Consider the following 21878-nt stretch of genomic DNA (forward strand, 5'->3'; position numbering starts at 1 on the left):
TTGGACAGTGTTCGAGGATCCAATTCTTTGAGAGTGATTTCAGTGTTTGGGGATCATACTCAGAAAGCTTCACCTATTATTCTCTCCATCAAAGCTGGAAGTTGCGACCAATCAACTACCTAGTTTAAAATATGTACAATCCTTTCTGCTTACTCGGCTGGCATAATTGAGCTTGGTATTTAAACGCACAAGGAAAAGGTCTGAGGAATGTATCACCTGCCAAACCATCTGAAGATGATCCTCAGCTGATGAAACTCAAACTGGGTAAAGATTGACAGCTAAATATGACCTTTTTGGAATTACTAGGACACTCTAGAAATCATCATCAATTGCAGAAACCCTGGGCATTCACATTGATCTTAATTTCCTTGTATTTTTCTTTTATACATTTTCCTGATTGGTAAATTTCTTTCTGAGTGTGGTGGTGCATGTCTGTAATCCCTACCCTCTGTCCAGAAGCTGAGGCAGGAGAATTATGGTGAGTTAGAGGCAAGCCTGGAATATATATACCCTGTCTCAAAAAATACCAAAACAAATAAAATTAACTTTAAAAAAAATAGAGACTTTTGTGTCCTCACATAGAAGGATTTTCTCATCCTCTTTTAAAAAAAATTTTTTTTGATTGAGTGTGGTGGTGCACACCTTTAATCCCCACACTTGGAAGGCAGAGGGAGGAGAATCACCTTGAGTTCGAGGCCACCCTAGTGAATTCCAGGTCAGCCTGGGCTCGAGTGGGACCCTACCTCAAAAAGCAACAACAATAACAACAACAACAAAAAACGACCCCAACATTTTCTTTTGTATTTGAAAGAGAACATGGGTGTGCCAGGGCCTTGTGTTGCTATGGGCAAACTCCAGCTACATTTGGTACTGTGCTTCTGGCTTTCTGTGGGTATTGGATCATTGGGCTTTGCAAGCCAGCACATTTAACCACTGAGACATCTCTCCTGCCCTAAAAAAAGCATCTTCAACCCCTGTACTCCTTGTAACTCAAGCGGTCAGGTACCTGCAACCCTGTGATTTTTTTTTTTAAAGAAAGTTTTTAATTTTTTTTTTATTTATTTGAGAGCAACAGACACAGAGAGACAGATAGAGGGAGAGAAAGAGAATGGGCCCAGGGCTTCCAGCCTCTGCAAACAAACTCCAGTCGCATGTGCCCCCTTGTGCATCTGGCTAATGTGGGACCTGGGGAACCGAGCCTCGAACCGGGGTCCTTAGGCTTCACAGGCAAGCGCTTAACCGCTAAGCCATCTCTCCAGCCCAACCCTGTGATTTTTGAGGCCAGTTTGGGATGCATAGTGAGCCCAAGGCCAGCCTCTGCATTTAAGAGGCGAAGAAAGATCACTGTTTGCAGCCATCCTGGGCTACAGACTAAGTCCCAGGGGAGCCTAGCTAGCATGTGACTCTACCTCAAGAAAGCAAAACAGGAGTTTGGGAGATGGCTCAATTACTAAGGGTACTTGCCCGCAGAGCTTACCAGCCTGGGTTCGATTCCCCAGTACCCATGTAAAGCTGAATGGAAAAACTGGTGCATGTGTCTGGAATTCATTTGCAGTGACAAGAAGCCTTGGCATGCCCATATATATGAGTAAACACACACACACTTAAAATAAATATAGTTAAAAATAAGAGAACCTCCCCCCAAGATAAGCCAAAATATTTTCTTAGATTCAGAAATAGATTTCTCCCCAAGAGAAATATTTTTTCTCAATTTTTATTAACATTTTCCATGATTATAAAAAATATCCCATGGTAATACCCTCCCTACACCAACTTTCCCCTTTGAACTTCCATTCTCCATTATAACCCCTCCCCATCTCAATCCGACTCTCTTTTATTTTGATGTCATCATCTTTTCTTCCTCTTATGATGGTCTTGTGTAGGTATTGTCAGGCACTGTGAGGTCACGGATATCAAGGCCATTTTATGTCTGGAGGGAGCATGTTGTAAGGAGTCCTACCCTTCCTTTGGCTCTTACATTCTTTCCACCACCTCTTCTGCATTAGACCCTGAGCCTTGGAAGGTGTGATTGAGAAGTTACACCAGTCACTTCTTTCCAGCACTATGATACACTCTGAGTCGTCCCAAGGTCACTGTCATCTGAAAATAGAAGATTCTCTACCCAAAGTGCAAGTAGCGTTAATATAAGGGTATAAATATTAAGAGAAGTGCTTACTGGGCAGTTTGATAAGCATAGTATATACATTTAGCCAGACAGCAGCAGATGTTACACCCCTAGGGCTCATGACTACCCCTGTTTTAAGTTTTCAGTATCAGGGATGTATTCCCTCCCATAGAGCGGGCCTCCAGTCCAATTGGAGGGCAGTTGGTTTCCACCACGACAGACATGCCTCTTTTGCACCCGTTGGCTCATTTGGCCTGGCTGGCCAATTATAAGGCTTGCAGTGTCCACTGTTGACTATCTTCATTGGTGGTATCCCTTTCTCCCATTGAACTACATGTAGAACGGCTTCTTTCAGCTTTCTGTCAGCTGGTCTATATGGAGGAGATTATCAGCTCAGTTCCAGCAGGATTTCTCAGTGGCTTGCAGCCCAAGTATGTGGAGTCTTCAGCAATAGGGTCTTACCATCTATTCCTGGTGGGAAACCAAGGGCCTCGGCAATGGCCTATAATGTTTTGGGGGCATCAGAGACCCCCCTGGCCAACAACTCACTGGAGGTATCCCATCCCTGGCACTGAAAATTTTCTAACAACCATCTGTGGCTCCTGAGTGTTCCATTGTCCAAAACCGGGAGATTCCATATGATTTATTTATATCATCTTACATTTTGATTAGCCCTCCCTCCTCCTTTCCTTTACTCAATCTCTTTCCCTGACCTCACTTTGGGCCTTTTAGCCCCCATTAATCTATTCTTCTAGTTATATATATACAATACCAACCTATTAAGTACTCTCCTCCCTTCCTTTGATGGCATGACATAGAAACATGATTCACTCACCAAACATTCTTGAATTTCTTACTTTTCTTTTCTTTTCTTTTTTTTTTTGAGGTAGAGTCTCACTGTAGCCCAGGCTGACCTGGAATTCACTATGTAGTCTCAGGGTGGCCTCAAACTCACAGCTATCCTCCTACCTCTGCCTCCTGAATGCTGGAATTAGAACCATGCACAACCACGCCTGGCTCAGATTTCTTTCTTTTAAAGTAAGCTTTGGGAAGTGTGTGTAGTTCAGTTCAATGGTAGAGCATTTCCTAGCCTGTACAAAGTTAGATTCTCAACACCAAAAATAAATAAAATACACTTCTTAACATTGCGAGGAAAATATAGGTTTGATTTCATAATGCCTGTGGTCCATAGTTAGCCCACTCAGTCTATGAGAGCTGAGGTTAGTGTTTTATTTGCATTTTGTTTTTTTAATTTCTTTTAAAATTTTTATATTTATTTATTTATTTAAAAGAGAGAGAGGGGGCTGGAGAGGTGGCTTAGCGGTTAAGTGCTTGCCTGTGAAGCCTAAGGACCCCAGTTCAAAGCTCGATTCCCCAGGACCCACGTTAGACAGATGTACAGGGGCCACGCGCGTCTGGAGTTCGTTTGCAGGGGCTGGAGGTCCTGGTGTGCTCATTCTCTCTCTCTCTTTATCTGCCTCTTTCTCTTTGTCTGTTGCTCTCAAATAAATAAATAAATAAAAATAAACAAAAAAGATATATATATATATATATATATATATAGAGAGAGAGAGAGAGAGAGAGAGAGAGAGAGAGAGAGAGAGAGAGAGAGAGGCGGCACATAGAGAGAATGGCTGTACTGGGGCCTTTAGCTACTGCAGACAAACTCCAGATGTATGCACTACCTTGTGCGGCTGGCTAGCATGGGTTCTGGGGAATTGAACCTGATTCCTTTGGCTTTGGAGGCCAGTGCCTTAACCACTAAGCCATCTCTCCAGCTATTTATTTGCATTTTAAAAAGATACTGCTTTTTTAAAGTATTTTTATTTATTTATTTGCAATCAAAGAAAGCAAGAGAGAGTGCCAGCAAGCATGGGTGTACCAGGGTCTCTTGCTACTACAGATGAACTCTAGATGCATGCTCTACTTCATGCATTTGACTTCATGTGGATACTGGGGGGGAATTGAACCTAGACTGTCAGGTTTTGCAAGCGGGTGCCTTTAGCCACTGAGCCATTTCTCCAAATCCTTATTTTGCTTTTGAGTGGTGTTACTGTCTTTGATTTGGAGAAAGAACATTAAGTTGTAATTATTTCTCCCTTCTTTTTCTCTCTCTTGATCCTTGGAATCAAACCCAAGGCCTTGTATAATAGAAAAATAAAGTCTTTACCAATGGGCTGCATCACCACAAAGACCTTGGTTTTTTTTTGAGAGCTGATCTTGAACTCATGATCATCCTGCTTCAGCTTCTCTAGTGTTGAGATGACAGGCCTGTGCCACCATGCCCAGTATTTTCCTTCTCAAAGTTTTGATGGTTTGTTGTGTTTACAGGGCTTGAGTAGTTCAGAAACAGCCTTATACCCGCTTTCCAGGACCCAGATACTAAAAATGAAAGAACGGTCCGCTTCACTTTTTATATGGATTTTATGATCAGCAATTAGACCTACTTTATTAGGAAAACTTGGGTAAGGGCCTTGTGGCGTAACAGTAGTGCATCTGACTCCAGAAAAACTTGGTTCATGTGTTTTCCATCTTATTTTCTTAAGGATTGTGGTTTTGTAGTCTGTACTATTTTTGCCTGTTTGCAGTATTTTTTCTTTCACACAGTGCCAAGATAAAGTGATTCTGCTACTTGTTCTTATGATTGTTTAAAGTTTTTTTTTCCAAATGTTATTTATTTATTTATGAGAGAGACAGCCAGAGAGAGAGAGAATGGGGGTACCAGGGCCTCCAGCCACTGAAAACGAACTCCAGAGGCATGGGCCACCTTGTGCATATGGCTTAGGTGGGTCTGGAGAATCAAACTGAGGTCCTTTGGCTTTGTAGGCAAATGCCTTAACCGCTAAGCCACCTCTCCAGCCATCTCTTTTCTTTCTCTCCCTCCTTCCCTCCCTCCCTCTCAGAGTTGACATTGGACCCATGTGCTTCTTTAGCTGCCGTAGAGCTGAGTACTGGCTCTGCAAGTATGATCAGATGAATAGAGTGCTCAGTCATTTCCTGGGCTCTCATTGTTACAGTTATTTACATGTGCATGTCAACAGTGTGTCAGGGCTGTCCGAGTCATTGTCTACTAAGTCTGTTGACATCAGGGAGAACTTGAGAACAAGAAGATTGAACTTTGTGGTGAACAGGTAGAGTACCTGTCATCCTGCCACAGGTTTTTGTTGTTGTTGTTTTGGTTTTTCATGGTAGGGTCTCACTCTGGCCCAGGCTGACCTGGAATTCACTATGTAGTCTCAGGGTGGCCTCGAATTCATGGCGATTCTCTTACCTCTGCCTCCCAGGTGCTGGGATTAAAGGCGTGCGCCACCACGCCCAGCTCATAGTTCTTTTTTGAATCAGTTTCCAGTATGGCTAATAGTTTTGGAAATGTGCTTCTCTGTATCACTCTTTCTTTCTTTCTTTTTCTTTCTTTCTTTCTTTTTTTTTTTTTTTCTGTTTTAAGAATGGGAGATAGAGAGGAGAGAGAGAAGTCTGGAGAGATGGCTTAGCGGCTAAGGCCCTTGCCTGCAAAGCCAAAAGACCTCGGTATAGAGAATTGGTGTGCCTGGGCCTCAACCACTGCAACTGAATTCCAGGCACTTGTGCTGCCAAATGGGCCTGGGCGACCTTGCGCTTGCCTCACCTTTGTGTGCCTGGCTAATATGGGATGTGGAGTAGAACATGGGTACTTAGGCTTTGCAGGCAAACACCTTAACCACTGAGCCATCTCTCCAGCCCCACACTTTCTTTTCTTTTCTTGTTTTGCACACTGTTTCTTATTAAGAGCAAGAGAAATAATCTTTTCAGGAAAATTTAGAAAGGAAGAAGATACGCATTTTGGCTCTGAAATTCTGGGAGCCTGATTTTGTTTATGATGGTACAGAGGAAATTTAAAAGGAAATATATGGCAGTTTTTATCTAAAGCTATTGATAATCCAGTCTAGGTTCCTGCCCTGATCTGCCTCAAGGCTGGGGATTCACACAAAACCATTTATGGCTCCAAACTGAAAGATAAACCCAAATCCAGCTGACCTCATTGGGGAATCAACCAGACCTGTGTTTTTTCCTATCCTGATCTCTGTGTTCTCATAAATTCCCCCAAGTACTACTTCAGCAAGGACGTAACCATGTACATTGAATTTCACAGTTAGCCAGAAGACCTAATTAATATTACTGAATTTATTATAAGAAACCTGTCCCCTTCCTTGGTCAGTAAGAGTCTCTGTAATATCTAGCCCTTTAGACCTGGAATGCTACAAGAAGATGTGTAGAGTATTCCAGGATCAAATTCAGAATTAGGAAAAAGATGTAACTGTTGATGTTCTTGTTTTGAAAAGATGTGTATACATTCTGGTAATAGGCTGACTTCATTTGTATTTAAAACTAGACAATTGTCCATTGGGATCATTTTAGTTTAGAATACAGTTCAGGACTATGGGAAGGAGATTGGAAATATACATGAAAGATACAAAGTAGCCAATGTGTGGGATGACTTAATGCACAGTATGAGAGCCAGTGCTCCTGCTTCTGGGTAACACATGAGTAAGTTAATGTGTTTCAAAGAAATAGCTTTAACTGTGTGTATGTATTGTATTGGTCATGGTGTATAGCTTAAATATAGAATGTAGCAAAACTTATTTAAAAAAAAAAAAAACCCTGAATTTTGATGGTGGCAGGAGGTTTCGCATCAGGAAGCCAGCCTGGGCATTATAGGCAGCAACAAGACTGTGTCTCCAAAACCAATAAAAAAAAAAAAAAGCAAATCCGGGCGTGGTGGCGCACACCTTTAATCCCAGCACTTGGGTGGCAGAGGTAGGAAGATCGCCATGATTTCAAGGCCACTCTGAGATGCATAGTGATTTCCAGGTCAGCCTGGGCTAGAGTAATATCCTGCCTTGAAAAACCAAACACACACACACACACACACACACACACACACACACACACAAATAAAACAACAATAAAAAACCTACCTTCCGGGTGTGGTGGCACATGCCTTTAATTCCAGCACTTGTGGGACAAAGGTAGGAGGATCAACGTGAGTTTGAGGCCACTTTGAGATTATAGAGTGAATTCCATATCAGCTTGGATTAGAGTGAAACGCTACCTTGAATAACCAAAATAAATAAATATTTAAAAGTTCATATGTGTGTGTGTGTGTACGCGTGCATATATATATATGTATGTATGTATGTATGTATGTATGTAGATATAGATATATAGATACATATATAAGGAAAAACCAGCAGTGGCGTACACTTGTTCTCCCAGCTACTCCAGATGCTGAGAACTTTGGCCCAGGAATTTGAGGTCAGCCTGGGCAGTATAGCTAGACTCTATTTGCAAAAAGGAAAAATATCATACCTACAAATTAGCCCTAGGAACTTTATTTCAGTTGTTTGAGGAAGAATGATCCATGTTCTGGCAATTTTTCAATTTAGAGGAAAAAAAAAAAAAACCCTTGCAAGGTTTAAAGAGCTTCCAAAAGGATTATGTTCTTACTGAGAAAATCTAACCTAAGGGATGCCTGTCTTGAAATGGTTACATAACATTCTCTCCAGTGTAGGGCCTTCAAGATTCACATTAATAGACTTACCTTGTAATCTTTGTTGGGGTAGGGGGTTGCGGATTACATTTCCTTACAATGTGGGGAATTTCATTTTATTTTTTTCCGAGGTAGGGTCTCACTCTAGCCCAGGCTGACCTGGAATTCACTCTGTAGTCTCAGGGTGGCCTCAAACTCACAGTGATCCTCCTACCTCTGCCTCCCGAGTGCTGGGATTAAAGGTGTGCACCACCATGCCTGGCGGGAATACCTTGTTTTGCAAGCAATTGAAATATTTTGTTTTTATGGATTAGTCTTTTAAAAATACATTTGCAAGTGGAGAGATGGCTCAGCAATTAAAGGTAGTTGTTTTCAAACTCTGACAGCCTGGATTCAATACCCCAGTATTGTAATACAGATACACAAAGTGGCATTTTTCTTCTGGAGTTTGTTATGGCAAGAGGCCCTGGCACACCCATTCCTATTTTCTCTCTGCTTAAAAACAAACAAACAAACAAACAAAAATAAATAAATAAATATCAAAAACACATTTAAAAATTCAGAAGTTTGATAGGTTTATATTTCTTAAATTGTTTTAGTCTTGGTTTTGAGATTCAACTCCAGCATATTTAGAGATGGAAACCTTGCGTCATTTCACCATTCCGCCTTGCCATCTCCTAGAACTTCCTTCGTGTTTTCTTGTCATCTCTAGCCACTTGGAAAGGAACAAAAGTGTGTGCCGTCAAATTACCGACAAATCACGATTTTCCTCTATTAGACTGCCTAGTAAGAATTCTTAAAAAAAAAAAAAAAAAAAAGCACTAGAGGAAAGAGAATGGAGCCGGGCGTGATGACGCACGCCTTTAATCTCAGCACTCGGGAGGCAGAGGTAGGAGGATCGCCGTGAGTTTGAGGCCATCCTGAGACTACATAGTGAATTCCAGGTCAGCCTGAGCCAGAGTGAGACCCTACCTCGAAAAACAAAAAAAACAAAAAAAAAAAAAAGAAAGAAAGAAAGAGAATGGTAGGAAAGAAGAGGGGTTCAGTAAAGGGGTTGGGTGCTAAAGAGGGTGGTGGGAAGAAATTATGTTAATATTTTTAATATTTTTATTTAAATAATTAAAAATTATAAAACAGCAAATAGCACTTAGCAAACTTTACTGATATTTGGAATTTGGGGTTGTTTTGTTTAAAAATAATACACTTTTTTTTTTTTGGTTTTCCAAGGTAGGGTCTCACTCTAGCTCAGGCTGACCTGGAATTCTCTATGTAGTTTCCTACCTCTGCCTCCTGAGTGCTGGGATTAAAGGCGCGAGCCACCACGCCCGGCTTAAAAATAATTAGAATTATTTTTGAGGGTTTGTTGGTCCCCTTAAATATCATTTATAACTTGTTGTAGACATATGTCTATTTTCTGATAAGAGAATTCTTAGAGATTCAAGGAGTCTATGACCCCACCAAACAAAACCCACAATAATCACGGAATTAATTTTGAGTTTATCTGGCTACTACACATATTTCCTAATCTTGTACTCTCATAAGCAGCTTCGGTTTTATAAGGATCCCTGTGTAAAAGCTTCATTTTAAAATGTTTTTGGTATGTGTATGTATGTTTATATATGTATGTGTATAAGCACACCAGGGACTTTTGCATGCACCTGTCCAATTTTGTGTGTCTGGAGAATTGAATGCAGGCTGGCAGGCCTTACAAGCAGTATCTTTAACCACTGAGCCATCTCCCCAGCTCCTAAAAGTGGTATTTTGTTGAATCCTTAATTTTAATTTTTTTTCAGATCTGGGTATTAGAGCCAGGGCCTTGGGCAGGTTAAGCAAGTGCTGTACCACTGAAATGCTCTATCCCTATTTAAAATACAATAATGTAATATAGTCCAAGAAAAGGCATTGATTATTTAAGACAACAAATCTTTATCATTATCTTTATTTATTTTTTTTTCAAGGTAGGGTTTCACTGTAGCCCAGGGTGACCTGGAATTCCGTCTCGGGGTGGCCTCAAATTCATGGTGATCCTCCTACCTCTGCCTTCCTAAGTGCTGGGATGAAAGGTGTGCGCCGCCACTCCTGGCTTTATCATTATCTTTTCTTGGTACTTTTTGCTTTTCTTAGACAGGGTCTCGAGTAGCTCGGGTTGGCCTTGAACTTTTGGTTCTCATGCCTGTACTACTAAATGCTGGGATTACAGGCATGAGCCATCACCGTTGTTCTGCCTTGTATGCTTCACACCTTTACGAATTATTTAGATTTCTCATTACAAATTCTCTTTCAGGATACTTTTGGTTTGTTTTAATCATTTTTTTGTCCTCTGTATGTGTGATGGTTTAGAAGTAAACTGTCCCCCATAGAGTCTTGCATAGGTTTAGGATTGAAGAAGGCATATGCTTTATAGCATTGAGCTTTCCATCCAGAGGAATGGGGCTGGAGATAAATTTGATTACTAACCTACTCTGTGATGCAAGGGAAGGAAGTGTGTAAGTGAGCACAGGTGGGAACATTGTCCAGAACAGCAGTGGGGATAAAGGGAAAATACTGTCACTGTCTAACATTCTGTGACCTCTGTTGTGGGCCGGTTCACAGGGACTGTGAGTAGGGATAGACTGCGGTTATTAGGTGGAGGTGAAGGTTCAGAAGAGCTTCCCTGGGAGCTCTAGGAGGAAGCCTCTCTAGCCAACATGGAGGAACAGCTGAGCTTCTGTGGATCTTGTTCACATAGTTATGGTTTTATTTAGTAATTAACAGCAGACTGGTTAGAACAGACAAGATACTGGTCATGGGGTGCTGGAGAAGTTGACATACATAAGTGTGAGTCTAAGAGATTGTTTATTTTGATGCTCAGTAAAAATACATGATGGGGAAGAGCTGGGCGTGGTGGTGTATACTTTTAATCCCAGCACTCGGGAGGCTGAGGTTAGAAGATCACTGAGTTTGAGTCCAGCCTGAGACTACGTAGTGAATTCCAGGACGGCCTGGGCTAGAGCGAGACCTTACTTTGAAAAGCCAGAAATAAATAAATAAATAAATTATATATATGAATGAGATGGCCCAGTGGTTAAGGTGCTTATCTCCAAAGCCTAAGGACTCAGGTTTGATTCCCCACTAGCTATGTAAGCCAGATGCACAAGGTGGCACATGCATCTGGAGTTTGTTTGCAGTGGCTAGAGGTCCTAGAGTGCCCATTCTCTCCCTTGCCTCCTTTTATCCCAAATAAATAGATAAAATAATTTAAAAATATATATATATGAAGACAGGTGTGATGGCGCACACCTTTAATCCCAGAATTTAGGAGGCATGGATCGCCATAAGTTCAAGGCCACCCTGAGACTACATAGTGAGTTCCAGGTCAGCCTGGGCTAGTGTGAGACCCTACCTCAAAAAAAAAAAAACCAAAAAAAAAAAACAAAAAACTGCTGGGTGTGGTAGCCTACACCTTTAATCCCAGCATTTGTGAGGCAGAGGTAGGAGGACTGAGTTCGAAGCCACCCTGAGACTACATAATGAATTTCAGGTCAGCCTGGGTTAGAGTGAGACTCTTCCTCAAAAAACTGAATATATATATGGGAAGATACGAGCTAAATTGAGCAATGTAGATTTTTTTTTTTTTTGGGTTTTTTGAGGTATGGTTTCACTGTATGTAGCCCAGGCTGACCTAGAATTCACTGTGGAGTCTGAGGGTGGCCTCGAACTCACAGCAATCCTCCTACATCTGCCTCCCAAGTGCTGGGATTAAAGGCGTGCCACCACCATGCCCAGCTTGCAATGTAGATTTTAAAAAATATTTTATTTTCTTTATTTATGAGAAAGAGAGAGAGAATGAGCACATCAGGGCCTCCAACCATTGTAAACGAACTCTAGATGCATGTGCCACCCTGTACATCTGGTTTATGTGGGTACTGGGGAATCGAACCTGGGTTCTTAGGCTTTGTAGGCAATTGTCTTAACGGCTAAGCTATCTCTCCAGCCCCAGCAATATAGATTTTTGATTTATAGGCATGCCCTCCCACACAGCACTTGAATCTGTTTTTGAGCTGAGTTTTAAAGTTATTCCTGAAATCAGTAATCATCTTTCCCATCCATTCTTTTGCCTTTAAATTTTCAGGGGCATCCATTAGTAAAATAAACTATATCTTTATTCTTTTGGTTTTTCGAGGTAGGGTCTTGCACTAGTCCAGGCTGACCTGGAATTTGCTATGTAGTCTCAGGGTAGCTTCAGACTCACAGCGATCCTCCTACCTCTGCCTCCTCAGTGCTGGGATTAAAGGCATGCGCCACCATGCCCGGCTCCGACTCTTTTCTTTTCTTTCTTCTTCTTCTTCTTTTTTATTTTATTTTATTTTATTTTATTTTATTTTATTTTTGTTGGTTTTTCGAGGTAGGATCTCTAGCCCAGGCTGACCTGGAATTCACTATGTAGAACGTTTCATTCTCTTTGTTTCACAGTTTTTCATAGACACAGAATTGTCTTGCTTACTTCTTTGGTTGTTGCTTTCAGTGTAGGGCCTCACTGTAGCCAAGGCTGACCTGGAACCCACTCTGTAGCCCCAGGCTGGCTTTGAACTCATTGTGTTCCTCCACCTTAGCCTCTGTGTGCTGCAATTAAAGGCATGCACCACCATGTCTGGCCTTTTGTTTGTTGAACCTTTTTTTTGAATTTTAGATATGTAAAATAATTTTTGATACAACAGAGTTCCCATACATTCCACACCCAATTTTCTGTATAATTGACATCTTATATTAGCATGATAAGCTGTCAGTTTAATGAAACATGTTGATAGATTACTGTTAATGTCCCCTTTGTTCAGGATTCCTTTGTTGTTTTCTTTATTTTTATGTTGTGTGTGTATGCACGTGTATACATGTTTGCTTGTGTGGGCACACCTATGTGCAGGTGTACATGGAGGCCAGAAGTTGACTTCTAGAGTCTTCCTTCTCCACTCTTCACTCTGACTTATGGAGGCAGGGTCTTTCACTTGAACCCAGACCTGTCCACTTGCCTGCTTTTAAAAAATATATTTTATTTTCATTTATTTGTTTATTTTGACAGAGAAAGAGGGAGGGAGGGGAGAGAGAGCGAATGGGCATGTCAGGGCCTCCAGCCACTGCAAATGAACTCCAGATACATGCGCCCCTTGAGCATCTGGCTAACGTGGGTCCTTTGGCTTTGCAGATAAACACCTTAACCGTTAAGCCCTGCCTGCTTTTTTATGTAGTGGAAAAACCCAGTCAAGAATGTGACAAAGGTAACATTTCAAGTAAAATTGGAGGTGAAGAGACAAAAATGGAAGAGTCGGTTAAAAATCAGTATGACCCTGGTCTAATTCCATTTGTCTCATCTCAGTTTAGATTTACCTAAAACAGTATCTTTCTTCTTTGAGTTTTAAATCTTTTACTTTTCACAGTACATGATATGCATAATTACATTTATAATAATTCTGAATTTTCCCATATTGATATATCAGAAAATAGAGTGAACCCCATTAGTTTAATTCATTTATTTTATTTTTTTCAGATAAATGCTGCTTTTTTTTTTTTTTTTTTTTTTTGGAATTTGCTGACTTGTCCCTATCTTTTGCTGACAAAAATACTCTGTTCTCAAATTTCCCTTGTATTTCTGTTTCCTACCAGATAATCCTTTGGGGTTTTTACATTATCTTAAGTAACATAAATGGTTTTTTTTTTTTCTTAAACATATGTCTTTAGGTAAGAGGTAGCAAAAGAAAAACTTTAATATTGTAATTTAACTTGATAAGTATATATTAGGCAACTTTTATATGCCCTGGGCTATGTTGTGGTAAGGATTGCAAAAGAAGCAGTATTTATGTTTCTTACTACAAGGGCTCAAATTCAAGTTGGGCAATAATAAATGCATGAAAGAACTTGAAATAAATTACAAAGTACTAACGAGGCAAATTCTAGATAGTGTTTACAAAATACCTAGAATAACTGCAGTGCTTATTTCAATTAAAAATGGGTCTCTGAAAATGTTTCAGTGTAAGTTTTGTGTAAGCTATGACCTCATATTATGATTGGACTTTCCTGAGGTTCGTATTGTCACAATTTCCCTTCCCACTTCCCCTAACTTGTCCAAATTCTTCATCTTCAGTGTGTCACTCTCATTCTGCCTTGCTGATAGCATCTACCGTCAGAGAGAGCACAGGCTATGGAGCGGGTTTGTCTGCATATAGCTCTTAATTCTGAAGCCTGTTTGACCTTGGGTGAGTTGCCTAACTTCTTACTGCCTCAGTTTGCTGGTCTACACAGTGTTAGAGTTACTAACAGCTACCGAGCAGGAGTGTTGTGAGGTGAATGTGCTACCATAACATGGTATAAAGCGAGCCCCATGCTCATGTTTGTTGTTCTCAGACTCAGTTACTCTGGCCGTGGGGAATAGTTATGTTCATAAAGTTATTCATCCGAACATAGAAATATTGTAGAATTCCATGTTCTGCTCAGTAACCTCTGTTTAATGTGGACTCCTTTGATTTCAGAGCCCTGGTCAGCTTTTATTCTCTTACTTTCTCCTGACAAGTATTTCTTTCTTTTTAAATTTATTTTTAATTTATTCATTTGACAGAGAAAGGGGGAGGGGAGAATGAGCATACCAGGGCCTCCAGCCACTGCAAGCGAACTCCAGACATGTGCGCCTCTTGTGCATCTGGCTAACGTGGGTCCTGGGGAATCAAACCAGAGTCCTTTGGCTTTGCAGGCAAATGCCTTAACCGCTAAGCCATCCCTCCAGTCTCTGTTAAATATTTCTTCATTTGCCTTACTGCCCACCGGAGTCTGTATGCTTTTCCATTAGCTTATAAGTAAGTTCTTCTCAAGGAGGATCCTGTTTCCATGACGACAACTGTAACATTTCTGGAAAACCTACCATCACATATCTTATTACCACTGGAAAATTCATGATTTCACAAATGGCCAATGAGACATTTAAAAACAATTTTATTTATTTGCACATATAGAGATACAGGTGCAGAAAGAGAGAGAGAGTGAGTGTGTGAGTGAGTGAGTGAGTTTGGTGCCCAGGGCCTCTAGCCACTGCAAAGGAAGTCCAATCACATGCACCACCTTGTACATCTAGGTACTGGGGAGTCGAACCTGGGCCATTTGGCTGGCAGATATTTCTGAAATTGGATTCTGACTTCAGTCCCCAGATTTCAATACAAAATATGTAGAGAAATTACAAGAGAGATGTTAAGTAATGTCTATATTGGGACAAGAATTACAGAAGGGAAGCCATGCGTGGTGGCTCACACTTTTAATCCCAGCACTCGGGAGGCAGAGGTAGGAGGATTGCCGTGAGTTCAAGGCCACGCTGAGACTCCATAGTGCATTTCAGGTCAGTATGGGCCAGAGTGAGACCCTACCTTGAAAAAAAAAAAAAATTACAGAAGGGCCAGCTGTGGTGGTGTGCGCCTTTAATTCCATCACTTGGGAGGCAGAGGTAGGAGGATTGCTGTGAGTTTGAGGCCACCTTGACATTACATAGTGAATTCCAGGTCAGCATGGGCTAGAGCAAGACCCTACCTCAGAAAACCAAAATAAAAAAAAGAGCAAGATGAATAACATGAATGAAGGACAGACTAAGGAGATACTTGCTGATTGATTTTTAGGATTGATGAAATGTAAATTCACAGATCCAGAAATCATATGAAGTCTTAAGTAAAGTAAATAAAACTCCATTTCTACTTAGGATATGCCAAATATTCAGCAAGAAGTGTGTTGGGCCAGGCAGCTGACTTTTAATCTGAAGCATAGGATTTGACGAGTTCCTTGCTATCTGGGGACTATTACTGAGGTGCTTTTAACTAAGGAAGTATCTGAAAGGACTGCCTTAGCAGATTCCCGTATGTTTCCTGACTTCATTCCTAGAACAAAGAAGCATGCTCATAGATTTGAACTACATTAGCTAAGATTTTACAGCTGTCAAGTAAAGGAGACTATATTTGTCATCGTGTGTGTGTGTGTGTGTGTGTGTGTGTGTGTGTGTGTACATGTGTCTGTAGCCTAAGCTGGCCTCAGATTTGCTATACCGTAGGTGAAGATGACCTTGAACCCCCACGCTCTCTGTCTCAACTTATAGCCATGTGTTGGGCTTACAGGCAAGTGCCACCATGCCCTGCTTGTTTTGTTGTTGTTGTTGTTTTGTTTTTTCGAGGTAGGGTCTCACTCTAGCCCAGGCTGACCTGGAATTCACTCTGTAGTCTCAGGGTGGCCTTGAACTCCCGGCGATCCTCCTACCTCTGCCTCTTAAGAGCTGGGATTAAAGGCATGTGCCACCATGCCCGGCTGCCATGCCTGCTTTTATATGGATTTAATTTTGGTAACATTGGTGTTTCTCTGAAGGTTTCTTTTTTTTTTATTTTTTATTTATTTTTTATTTTTATTTATTTATTTTTATTATTTATTTATTTATTTATTTGAGAGTGACAGACACAGAGAGAAAGACAGATAGAGGGAGAGAGAGAATGGGCACGCCAGGGCTTCCAGCCTCTGCAAATGAACTATACATGCGTGCACCCCCTTGTGCATCTGGCTAACGTGGGACCTGGGGAACCGAGCCTCGAACCGGGGTCCTTAGGCTTCACAGGCAAGCGCTTAACTGCTAAGCCATCTCTCCAGCCCATCTCTGAAGGTTTCTTTATAGCACATAAAAATAAGTTGAATATCCACTTATCTCCTGATGTCTTCAGATGCTATTTTTGTCCTATTTTTCCATGTAATTTCATGCTTCTCTTACTCAATTCTATATGTAGGTATGGTAATAACCATATTGGATAATCTTCATTATTGTCCTCATACTGTGTCCCCACCCATCCCAGTCCTTAAGAAAACGTGGGCTGTGTCCCTGTAATGCACATGGTTGTTTAAATGTATTCCATTACACCCACCAACTCCTTTTGTTTCCAAGTGGACCCATTGCATTTTATTATTTTACATTTATTTTAAGCTTTCTCAAAAATGGTGGTTGAACAGCCAGGCGAGGTGACACACCTTTAATCCCAGCACTCAAGAGCCAGAGGTAGGAGGATGGCTGTGAGCTTGAGGCTAGCCTGAGAATACATAGTAAATTCCAAGACAGCCTGGGCTAGAGGGAGACCCTACCTTGAAATGAGAAAGGCTAGTAATTGGATGTGCTGCAAATAAATAATGGTGTATACCAGTAATCCATTTCCAGTGCCAAGAGGCCCTGGTGTGCTCATACATACACACATGTACAAATAGATGTAATAAAATAAGTTAAAAAGTCTGAAATAAATAAATTTGGTTTGTCCTTTGTGTCTTTCCCTAACCTTATCCCTCTTCCTCCCACCTCAGCCCAGTAAGTGCTTGGTTCATAGCCTCCTGGGGGGTTGGAAGTTGCTCTCCCACAATAGATAATGTAAAAGCACTGCAGTAAATTCCTTTCCATAATCTAGTCCTGCATGAGTTTATGGTTCTCGTAACTTCCTACTTCTCCTTGTCATTCTCATTTCAAAGTCCCACAGTTAAAGCGCAGTGCACACCCTGTTTGCTCACCTTTTTTACTTTTATAAGATATTTTTATTCCTTATGAGCAGAGAGAAAGTCAGAGAAGGAGAGAGGAAGAGGGGACAGGGAGCATGGGCCCCTGGGGGGGGGGAGGGGAGGCCAGCACCTTTAACTGCTGAGCCACTCCCCAGCCCCTGCTTGTCTGTCCTCCAGCTAACCTCAAGCTGTTTGCGTCGTCATTTGTTTGCATCGGTTTTTCTACCTCCCCCTCCAGTGTTCACACGTTACTGTCTCAGCACAAGGAAAAGTAACCTTCTAACTCGTAAAGAGCTTGCCTCCAAATCTCATTCCTCTCTGTAGCAAAAGGTTTTAGGGGTGAAAGAGGTTAGTGCAGGGTTTGTAGATACATTTTCTAATTCATATCTTATTATATAGTATAATCCTTATTTGGTTTGGGGATTCAGCATGTTGTAGTCTGCTCCACACTGCTGGGATGAACTTCCAAACCAGACACAGTTTATGGGAGGAAGGGATTTATTTGAAGCTTACAAATCCAGCGGAAGTTCCATGGATGGAGGAAGACGCTGGTCCCCTTTCACAGATCCACGGAGAGAGACAACCAAACAGCCAGCGCCACAAGCAGGAGCAAAACAACAAGGAACCCAGGCAGAACCCCAAGTACTCTGCATACCTTGGGTTGGAAATTCAGATCCAGTCCCAATAACACCTTTGGGATGGACGCCAGGATCTGCCCTCCCACCACCAGTGACGTGAGCTTTTGGGGGGGGAGTTATTCAAGATAAGGTCTCACTCTATCCCAGCCTGACCTGGAATTCACTATATAGTCTCAGGGTGGCCTCAAACTCTCAGCAGTCCTCCTAGCTCTGCCTCCCGAATGCTGGGATTAAAGGCGTGCGTCACCTCGCCCAGCAAGACAAGTTGTTTTTTTTTAATCTGGGGGGACATGTATTCAAATGACCACACAGCAGATTGTCTTGTCTCATTACTTACTGCTTCTGTCTTTCCTCTCATTATATCTTGTAAATACATCTTGTTCCTCATAGAAAGTTACAGTTAGATCACATTAACATGTGGCGAGCTCAGTTAAAACACTCAGCTTCTGAGATCAAAGTTCAGCGTCCATGTGGAGAGTTGCTTTGTTTCATTTGTGTCCTCGTACTAAACCTTGAGTGCTGGCCAGGTGTGAACCTTCCTTACAGAGGGCACTAGGTCTAACAAAGAAACAGTGCCCGTGCTGGGGCTAACAGACAAAATCGGTATTCTTCTGAATTTGGGGCAGGAGTATCATGTTCCCCAGAATGGCCAAAGTTTTTATCTTTGTGTTTCAAGATAAGAAAAGATAGGGTGTCGCAAGGAAACGTGTGCAAATTTTCCTGTATCAGTACATTTAAAGCAGATAATAAGTGGTTGCAACCTAGAGACCTAGTGACAAATGCCAGTGAACCTGGAAGCTAGATTATAGTTATGGAGGAACTTAGATCACAAGAGATGAGATAAAATCAGTACTCAAGCTTTCCAATTTCCCAAGTCAATTTGTTGGCCTTGCATAGGATCAAAAACTTAATCATCTGTCTTATGTTAGAAAAATTCCATATTGCTAATAAATAAAAAGTTTGAAGCTGATATCAATAAAATAGATGGCATTTTAGAATTAAAATGTCTCTCAACAATGTGAAACCATGAAATAGCATTTGTGGGATGTTATAGATTAAAAAGAAGTTCAAGCATTTTATGGGGGGCAGGGGATACTGGAGGTCAGACAAACCCAGGAATCTGTACCTTGGGCAAACTAAGCATGTGCTTTAATTCTGAACTATATCCCAATCCCTTTGTGTGTGTGTGTGTGTGTTTGTGTGTGCATGCATGTGTGTTGTATGCACATGTTTGTGCCTGTGGTGACCAGAGTGGAACATTGTGTGTCCTCCTCTGTGGCTCTTATGCCTGGTCTCATTTTTAAATTATTTATTTATTTATTTATTTATTTATTTGAGAGGGAGATACAGAAATAGGCAGGGAGAGAGAGAGAATGGGCACGCCAGGGCCTCTGGCTACTGCACACAAACTCCAGATGCATGTACCCCCTTGTGCATCTGGCTTACGGTGGGTCCTGGGGAGTTGAACTGAGGTCCTTTGGCTTTGCAGGCAAGCGCCTTAACTGCTAAGCTATCTCTCCAGTCCCACCTGGTCTCAGTTTTGAGCCTTAGTCTCTTTTTTTACTCTTTCCATAGCTTGCAGGGCCCCCTTCATTTTTGCTCTTGTCTCATCTGTGGGTCTGGACTTACAGGCTGTGGTGGTTTGAATCAAATGTCCCCATAAACCCATATGTTTTGAATACCTGGTTCCCAGCTGGTAGCAGTTTGGGATGGGGAGCCTTGTTGGTGGAGGTGTGTTGTTGGGGGTGGGCTTTGGGGTGTTAAAGCCAGCTCCCCGTTGCCAGAATTTCGCTTACTCTCCTGCTGCTGTGGTGGAGCTGATGTCCAACCTCTGCTCGTGCCATGCTTTCCCTGACAGCATAAGGCTTTTGCTTGTTCCCATCACCTGCTTTGGGTTGGGCATTTTGTCCCAACAGTGAGAAGATAAATGCAGGGAGGACATGTGGCCACGCCCAGCTCTTTGTGTGGGGTCTGGAGGTTTGAGCTCGAGCCCCCTCAGGCCCTCTTGCTTTTGCAGGGAGTGTGACTAAGTGCTGAGCCACCTCTCCAGACCCCATCCCTTTTTTAGGAGCATTCAGTTGTCCACCCACATAAATAAGTAGAAATAAGAATGAAAGAGTAGTGCAGAATAAAGAAAGTATAAATGAAAGCTGATGCTGGAAGATACCTCCTTTCCATACAATGGGGAATTCCAGCATTCCTGATGACAGTTGTCCTTGGGTAGAAGGTTAGGGTGATACAAAATCTCCAGTCAGCTGCTGTTTGCATTGTGAGATTGATTTAAAGCCAATGTATTGGGCAGAGTGCTGACGATGGCACTGTAGCGGCCCCGCCGTGGCCCTTTCTGTTCGCTTCCCACCGCAGCTGTGCTCCGCCTTCTGGTTCTTACCAACGTGCTCTCCCAACACTCCAGGCCAGGGCTCCCCTCTACCAGGCTGTCTTTGTTAGCTGCTTCTCCTCTTGCTTTTTTCTCTTAATTAACACAGTGTCTTATATGCATGGTTGTTTTGGATTATACACTGGACATTATAGATGAAAACTTGTTGGATTTTTTTTTTCTTCTGAAGAGTATTAGGTGTCTGGCAGGCAGCCAGGCTAGAGTAGGCAGTCACTTCTCCCGGATTTGAAGCAGGAGCACCGTGTTCCCATTCGAAAGCCAACATTATTTTATTGTTTCCCAAGATAAGGAAAGACAGATAACGGGTGTCTGGGAAGCCCCTTTGGTCCCAGCTGTGCTATGGCACTCCTCTGCTTGCGAGACCCAAAACTCAGAGCTGCTTAGGACTTATGTGAGTATTAATGAAAAATTCTCACAAACTGTTTGCTAATGCCATTGCATTTTTTTTTTTCTTTTTTTGGAGGAGGTTGGTTTTTTTGCTCTAGCCCAGGCTTACCTGGAACATTCTCTGTAGTCCCAGGCTGGCTTTGAACTCATGGTGATACTTGTACCTCTGCCTCATTATATCTTTAAGAATTAATATTTTAAACAAAATATATAGTTTTATGTGCATATTTAATAATTATAGGCAAATTGCTTTATGTCTACTTGTATAGGAAAATCCTTGTAATTTAAAACTTTGTAAGGTAAGTCTGAGGGCATAAGCATGTGCCTATTATGTATAAGGAAGGCCTGAGTTCTAGCCCCAGTATTCTCTGCCCTTTCCAAGTTGAGATAGCCAGGCACAGTACTGTGTAGCTTTAGGTCCAGCTACCCTGAAGTCTGAGGAAGTAGGGTCACTTGAGCCTAGGAGTTCAAGGCAGTCAGGGTTACTTGATAAGTCCTTGTCTCAAAAGAAAGACAAGGCTGGGCATGCTAGTACACACCTTTAATCCCAGCATTTAGGAGGCAAAGGTAAGAGAATCACTGTGAGTTTGAGGCCAGCCTGAGGCAACATAGTGGATTCTAGGCCAGCCTGGACCCTACCTTAAAAGAAATAAAAAATTAGTTGGGCGAGGTGGCGCATGCCTTTAATCCCAGCACCCAGGAGACAGAGGTAGGAGGATCACCATGAGTTCAAGACCACCCTGAGACTACAGAGTAAATTCCAGATTGGCCTGGACTACAGTGAAACCCTGCCTTGATTAAAAAAAAAAAATCATGGAGAGATGGCTTAGTGGTTAAGCGCTTGCCTGTGAAGCCTAAGGACCCCGGTTCGAGGCTCGATTCCCCAGGACCCACGTTAGCCAGATGCACAAGGGGGCGCACGCGTCTGCAGTTTGTTTGCAGTGGCTGGAAGCCCTGGCGCGTCCATTCTTTCTCTCTATCTGCTTCTTTCTCTCTCTGTCGCTCTCAAATAAATAAATAAAAATAAACAAAAAAAATTTAAAAAAAATCATAGCTGGCTATGGCATGATCCTAGCACTTGAGAGGCAGAAGGAGGAGGATTACTGCAAGTTTGATACCAGTCTGGTCTACACAGCAAGTTTCAGGCCAGCCTAGGCTACAAAGCAAGAGTAAGTCTCACTGAGAAACAAACAAAACAAAAATCATGCTTACTGCTATATACTGACTATATATTGATATGGAAGCTACCTAAACTAATTTTCTTTTCATTTCTTTCTTTTC

The 21878-nt window shown here is 41.9% G+C and overlaps 1 protein-coding gene across 1 annotated transcript in view; it reads left to right on the plus strand.

Annotated features, from left to right (window-relative positions):
- Cnst (consortin, connexin sorting protein) overlaps positions 1-21878 on the plus strand; it is a 98115-nt gene that overhangs the window by 873 nt on the left and 75364 nt on the right. The gene's annotated exons all lie outside the window — the stretch shown is intronic.

This window comes from Jaculus jaculus, chromosome 1 (assembly GCF_020740685.1).
Source record: "Jaculus jaculus isolate mJacJac1 chromosome 1, mJacJac1.mat.Y.cur, whole genome shotgun sequence".
Taxonomy (NCBI): domain Eukaryota; kingdom Metazoa; phylum Chordata; class Mammalia; order Rodentia; family Dipodidae; genus Jaculus; species Jaculus jaculus.